We start from the raw sequence: 7634 nt of genomic DNA on the forward strand, positions 1-7634 counted from the left end.
CTGTTGCAGTCACCTGTTTTAGGACTGTAACTCTCTCTGTCTAGATGTAACTCCTGAGGATGGATTCCACCATCTAGGTATTAGAGTGCAGGAAGAGCTTCACAGTCCTTGTTTCATCCTCAGAAAGGTATGATCTGGTAGATATGGCATAGTGGAAGGTGAGGGAGTTATATGAGAAAGGGAACAGCCTACTTTGCATCAGGAATAAAAGAAAAAATATATTCTCAAAGGCTCTGCAGTGGCAAGAGTCTAGGACCACAGATGTGAAGTTTGGTATGGTCACTGTTGAACTAGAAAGGAGAGGACATAAACTGCCTGATGTATGGAAACTAGAAGCTTGGGATTTGTAGCAGTAGAAGGCTTCATCTCCCCCTACAAGTGTTTAAACTCATGGTCTTGACAGAAGTCACAAAAAATAAATTCAGACATGAGGATTCTGGGCCAGACTTCAAGTCAGGATCAGTCCATAGAAAGGGAAGTGAAAGGTGCTAGTGATTGCTGACTACCTCTTGCCCAGGACAAAAACATTTGTTTGCCAGGTAAGTCTAGCTCCACTTGAAGCAACAAGGTATCTCAATAAGGATGTGTAGCAGTGCACAAGACACTGTTTCATGTTCTTCTGACTGCTCTACCGTGCTTCTCAACCATGGCACAAATGCTGCAGCCAGAGAGACTCCCAACATGACCACACTTGTGTCAGGACTTTGTGGGTGAGAGTAGGGGTACAGAGGCCCCAGTAATGTTTTCATCAGCCCTCTTGATCAAGTCAAAACAAAAGGCAGATGTATCCAAGTGCTTGACTATACATCTAATGTCATAACTAACTTTATTTTTTCCATGAGGTTTAGAATGAAGAGCCTAATCATGATTGTAGGATATGATATTGATGATGATGTCATAATTGCAATCATGATGTCTTGATATTCATGACTGATGTCATGAAGACTTGGAGGGACAAGTATTTGGAGCAGGGATCTTTAAATACGTGTTTGGTTAACCCACCCAGGAACTAAGTCTCATATGGCCACTCGCTCACACTCCTCTTGTAGGATTGGGGAGAGACTAAAAAGAGTAAAAATGAGTAAACTTGTGGTTTGTGATAAGGCCAGTTTAATAAGTAAATAGTTAAAAGCCATGTGTGCAAGCAAAATAAAACAAGGAATTAATTTACTACTTCACAGTCAGGCACTTTCCAGAAAACAATGCTCTGTCATGAGAGGGAATTTTGGAAGAAAAACACCATCCCTGCAAATGCCCCCAGTTTCCTCCTTCTGTCCCCCAGTTTTATAGGCTGAACACAAGCCCATACTGAATGGGCTATCCTTGGCTCAGCTGTCCTGGCTGTGTCCCCTTCCAGCTCCTTGTGCACCCCTAGCCTCCTCCCTAGGATATTGAAGTGTGGTGTGGAACAGAAAAGCCTTGACTCTGTGTCAGCACAGATCAGCAATAACGAAAACATCCCTGTGCTATCATCACTGCTTTCTGCACAAACCCAAAACACAGCCCCATACTAGGTACAGATGATTTGATGCAAAAAATTAAGAACTTTTACAATAAATGGGGTGAGTAGGCAAGAAAATGTATGAATGCTGCTCAAGCACTGAGTAACAAAATCCAAAAGGTCAAAGTTCTAGCTAAAACTAGCAGAAGATAATAAGAATAATTATTTTGCTTTGAACCCTTTTCAGGTAAAAAATAATTGCAGTGACCTGCTTTGGTATTACAATTTGTTAATCATATATTACTCTCACTATGCCAGGTTCCTATACATCTTATAGGGTGACTAAATTTTTACCCTGTGGTAAAGTATTACATTTCTAGATTGATTATTGAACACAAGAAGACAATGAGGAAGAGAAAATAGGGTTATGGCAACAATTTTATGTAATATTACTTAGTTCCTATAAGGAATTAACAGCTTATCCTATATTATATTGAACATAACTAATCTTAAGGATAGATGATCCCATGGACTACATTCCTACTTTTTCTCAGTGTCTACTAAGCTAAGCTGAAAGAAAGGGCTCAGCATTGAGAATAGTTGCTGTTATGCCTGAGTGATTGTCTGGCATTATTAAAAAATGTGAGTTTTAGCCCATCTGCAATGCATTTTATGACTTTATTAGGCACTCAGCAAATTTTCAGTTCTAGTTTTGAGCTAAAAATAATGCCACAAGGCAGGTTAAGTCTGAAGATTTAGGTTGAAAAATTTAGGTTTCTGAAAAGCAAGTCTGCTTGTAACAGAGTCAAGAAAATTTCTGTTCTTAATTTATAAAATGGAGTGCCTGGCTAAGGTAAGAGATAGAGCATTTCTCCTTGTAATGCTAGTACACTCCCCAGAAATGCAAACGCTGATTATTCCTGATTCAGTTAATGAGCTTTATTTCTTGTCTGGTCTCATTAGGGAGCTATCAACTCTGATGTAAAACAGTTCTCACAGCATTTTCTTTGGCTCCACTTTGCATAAATAATAAGTAGATATATGTTAGGTTCACTTTTAAGCTGCTACTAAGGTAGTTTGCTCAAAAGGCAAATTAAGAATCAAACTTTCCCCACAATAGTATGGCTGACTACAAGTCATCAAAGGTACTGTGAACTAAAGTACCACTACATAAACTAAGCCAGAAAAATGAATAATACGTTCTTTACCAAAGTGAGTTTTCTGGCTTTTAGGGCAAATTGTCTTATTCTTGTGGAATTAAAATTTATTGGAGACTTAAAAGGTGATTACAAACTTTTCAGATATTTATCAGTAATCATCAGTGATAGTTCAAGAATTACAGTTACATATATTTACAAGTAGTCTAAGTGAAAAGCCGTTGTTAATACAAGAGAGGAAAACAAAGACTGGTGATGTTTTGTCAAAATACTCATTTTTCTAGAGAAATATTTTCTGTGTCTTACCTTCAAATAATTTGAGTTATACTGAGGACAGACACAGATTTGAGTAGAGCTTTTCAAATAATGTGTTGAAGTCTAAATATGTTTGGGCTGTGAACATGTAGTATAGCATAAGAGAATCTAAAGAAAAAAGTCAAAGGAGAGAAATTGTGTTGTTTTTAAAAGATTGACTTCTTCTAGAATGGACATGTGTTTTCTGAATAAAATGGCAAAACATAGCAAAGTCAACATCCTTGTTATTTGCATTATATATGGTAAATGTAAAATGGATAGCCTAAAATGCAGCTGTCAAGAGGGAGCACTGTACAGTGTTGTAACATGACTGGATAAAATAAACTTTTGTATGAATGATTATAAGGATATTTTCATTACCATTCTGTGTCATTTTGCAGATATCCTCTTTCTAATTCTGGCAATTTAGTGTCATAAATGGATAGAATTCAATTACAAGAGAACTGATAAAATTACATTTAAAATATAAAAATGCAACCACAGATTTTCTTTCAATTTAAAAAAAATGAGTGGGGTCATTTTAAATTCATTTTCCTGCAAATAATTTCCCAGCTAATTACAGGTCTTCTGATATTCCCTTTGAAGTGGAAGGAACTCCAGGTACAACAGTGCTTTCATTAAGAACTTGAGCTTGCTCTGAAACTATTAATAAATCCTATATACTATTCTAGTGTATTGCAGTGTTTTCTATGTGATTACATTATTTTGAAATATCAGAAAATATGCAGGCTTCCTTTCAGGCACCTCTGGATTTTTCTAATTCCTGAATTCACACATGACACAAAGGATATCTCATAGGTGGTGTGACCCATTGATTCCTCATTACTCTTAGAAGAAACCTATGCAAGGGATGTGACATTCTGCTGTTCCTTTGCATAAGAGAGATTTAGATACACTCCTTAGCTTTCAAGAATGCATTATTTAATATTCTGTTTATGGTGATTAGTGTACTTGTTTTAAATCAGATCAACCATTCAGGCCTTAAGCTGGAATAACCTGCTCAACATAAATCAGTAAGAATCTCAATGCAAGTTATTACTGTTAATTTATATTTGTGTATTTTATCCAGAGAAGATCAGGTCCTTATTTTTTGCTGTATAATCTTTGATCATAGCTTTTTAGAAAGTAAGTCCAAGATTGAAGATGTACTGCATTAATTACATTAAGTAGAAAGATGTTTTGTGTAAAATTTATAATATTCTTTATATTCTTTTTTAAATTTAATATAGATTTAATAAAATCTAATTTTTTTTCTATTTAAACAAAATAAGAATTGCATTTTTTCTCAAAATCTAGCAACTCCTGATGTGTAACTCTGATACATCTCCTACTGTATAAATATATTGGAGACAATATGGGTTTGTTGCTGCATTTACTTAATTAGATAATAAATAAATTAATTTTCTTGGAATAAATGCTATCTATTAATTGAATGTTTCACAACAAAATACTAAAGTTTAAAGCCAATTCAGAATTATCCAGGGCATTGCCTTTTATCTACATACATATTTTCAATATTATGATTCAAATTTTGTTACTTTGTAGGTTCCTTTGTAAGTTTGCTGATGAGTAGTCACTACCCAGATACTACTGTTAGATCATAAGAGATGCTTCTGCAGAACCTAAGTCACATAAAAAGTGAAACATGGTTTCAATCATGATGGCTTTACCTTCATGTGCATGCTGCTATCTATTGAATTTCCCCAGGAGGCCCGACTGAGTGCTGTGTCAGATAGAGAAAATGTGGTGGCAAAGAGATAATATTTTATTTCCTTTTAAATAACATAATATTCTTTTTTTTATGATTTTATGGTTTGGTTTTTGTTTTGTTTTGGTTTGGTACTTTTTTGTTTGTTTGTTTGTTTTTGTTTTGTTTTGTTTTAATTTAGTTTTGTTGGTGAACTATAGTTCAGTATCTTAATTTGCATTAGTTTTCTCTTAGGAAATTCTTCAATGAGTCCACATTAAAAATACAGTCAGAACGAGTAATTACACTGAACAGTTAAACAAGAAAATTATTCTTAGTTTATGTAAATGGTACTTTCTAGAACAGCTTAGAATCATGGATAGAAGAATGGCTAAACTGGACTCTTTAGAAAACAATATTTCCTTTTTATTTCTTTTTAATTTAATTTAATTTTTTGTGCTTTCAAATCCATTTTATGTTATTGATTATATTTTATTCCAATATTGTTCTTTCTATGCTTGAATGACATCTTTCGCATTTTCATTTGCAGAAAAGCAATAAAGAATGGGAAATATCCAGGAGTCCACAAAAGCAGACAGAAAGATAGATGTGCATTCTAGATGTGTCTGTGTCCATCTGACAAATTTGTTCTGCTCTGATATTCTCGTTAAATTCATGGTTACTTATTTATATAAGGTTTAAAATCTTGGGGAATCATTAAAAAAAATGTTTTCTCATGGTAATCATCTTTGATGTGCTTCAAGTTCCTGCTTTGAATTAGAAGAACGTTTGTTTTGGAGACAAATTCTTCAACCACAATCTCCAAGCTCTTCTGGGACTTCATATTTCTCTCCAAAACAGAAAGTCTTCAGTAGACTTCAGAAGATAGGTTTTCATTTCAGCTAAAAGCAGTGTAATCACTTGATATTCAGATATTTGCCAAATGATGCTAAATTGCTCAAGGCAGGTATGATTTGGGGTCTTTTACTGGAGGAGATTTTCTAAATTTCCAAAGCACCAGCAAAATATGAGAGTTTAATGGGAGGCTACACCCTTTGTCTTATATACAGGAGGGATCAATTAATCCCCTTTGCAATCGTGACATTCTGTGGACAGACTGAGGTGAAGTTTACTCTTTTTTTTCAATCTTGCTGAAAGAATTCTAAACTAATAATAGCTTATCATAGGGTAAAATGCCTAGTTATTTATATTTGTTTCCAAATAATCCTAATACCTTCATAGGTAGAAATTATTTCTATTCATAAAATTTGAAAACATTCCTGGCTAGGAAAGACTTTATTTCTTGAACCGACCTGAATTTCAGCCCAATTTATTTAATAGTAAATCTGACAAACTTTCTAAACTATGCCACAAAGGCATAAGCAATATTCTACTTTCTCAAACTTATACTGGGCATTCAAACCTGATTATGGCATATTTTGCAGCTGTATGATCTGGAAGTTTTATGACAGCTGTCATACTTGACATTCACAGCTAGTACAAAGCTGCACAATTCTGAATCTAAAAATTATGCCCAGGTAGAGTTCTCTGAAATCTATTTATAAATATTTTTTAAAGATTCAGTGCAGATACCAATTGTATTTCTTAATGCAAATCAAATATTCAGAATATTACTAAAAATTACTCTAAATATTTAGTTTAATACAGTTAGCTCAATTAAAAAAAATTTATATTTATTTTGTTATTTTCAAACTTAGTGTCAGAATTACTTGGAAATTGTATGCATAGTTCAATGTACTATAATTTATCCTAAGGATTCTTATATTTCTTCAATATCAGAATATCAGAGAAGTACAGCAAGATTGAATGTTAATTCATATTGGTTACAAGCATATAAGTATATAATTAAAAAGTCACATAGCTACAAGTAATTGTCTGGGATTTTTTCTTTGCTGTAAATAGTGCCTCAAACTAACTGGAACTTGAGAGAAACCAGCAACTGAAGCCAGCGCCCAGTGTCATCAGAATGAATGGAAATTAGTAGCGGAGACTTAATGTACTGCAAGAATTCAATAAATGGAAAGACACTTTTACACCTGTGGTGTTTTTAGCTGTTCAATTGAAATTATTATTTCAATTGGTAAAGATGAAATATTAAATTTAAATAATAATTTATTAATAATTATTTTACAAGTGAATAAATACTGAGTTTTCAAAGCAATCCTTGGATATACAATGATTTCAGTTTTAATTTTTGTTGCATGCTTACAAAAAATATTTATAGGTTAATGTTATGATTAATTTATTACCATATGAGATATGGTAGCCCTTTTTAAATAATATTGTATAATGCGCACTTAAAATCCCTTTTATATTTCTTTCCCCTACCTGACATTTGTGGAGGAAGTATAATTCCAGGCTCCATTTTCCTTTGAGAAAGAAACAGGCTGCTTTTATGAGTTTTAAATAAGTTTTGATAATGGGGCTTAGTAAATATTTGTAACATTTTAGATGAACTATCCTAAAAAGCATATAATTAGCAAACTAAAGAGACATTGCAATTCTGCTGTAATGATTACCAGGAATTGCATATTAATACTATGCAATTAATATTAATAAGGATTAATAAAAAACAAACGCCACTTTTTTTAATAAGCTCTAATTTGGATTTCAAAATGATGGAAATTTATCAAAATAGATAAGCATATATTTTCCTGTCAGTTCTTCTGTAAATTCTCTACAATTCATTTAAAGTCTGAGCTGATGAATGAAGATTAACCTTATTAGAGTTTTATAAAATATTAATAACTTTTTCATAATCATTGCATCATGGGAACATGAATAAAGGAAGGTAATTTACTTCATGAGATGAGAAACAAAAAAATGTTCACATTACTACTGTTAAAAACAGGGTGTGGAATACAGCATGAAATGCTAGTTAATTTGCATTAACTTGGTGGTATTATTTTCCATAATTGTCTTGAATAAATGGAGATATGATACTGTTTATGTCTGCATGTGTATGTTTGTGCTTACACACATGTTTCTGAGACAGACAGAACCAGGAAAAATA

The 7634-nt window shown here is 33.1% G+C and overlaps 1 long non-coding RNA gene across 1 annotated transcript; it reads left to right on the plus strand.

Moving 5' to 3' along the window:
- Positions 1-5478: 5478 nt before the first annotated feature.
- LOC135300049 (uncharacterized) lies at positions 5479-6625 on the plus strand. The gene is made up of 3 exons (XR_010361917.1): positions 5479-5567; positions 5671-5722; positions 6524-6625. It is a non-coding gene; the product is annotated as an uncharacterized LOC135300049 (long non-coding RNA).
- The last annotated feature ends 1009 nt before the right edge of the window (positions 6626-7634 follow it).

This window comes from Passer domesticus, chromosome 4 (genome assembly GCF_036417665.1).
Source record: "Passer domesticus isolate bPasDom1 chromosome 4, bPasDom1.hap1, whole genome shotgun sequence".
Taxonomy (NCBI): Eukaryota; Metazoa; Chordata; class Aves; order Passeriformes; family Passeridae; genus Passer; species Passer domesticus.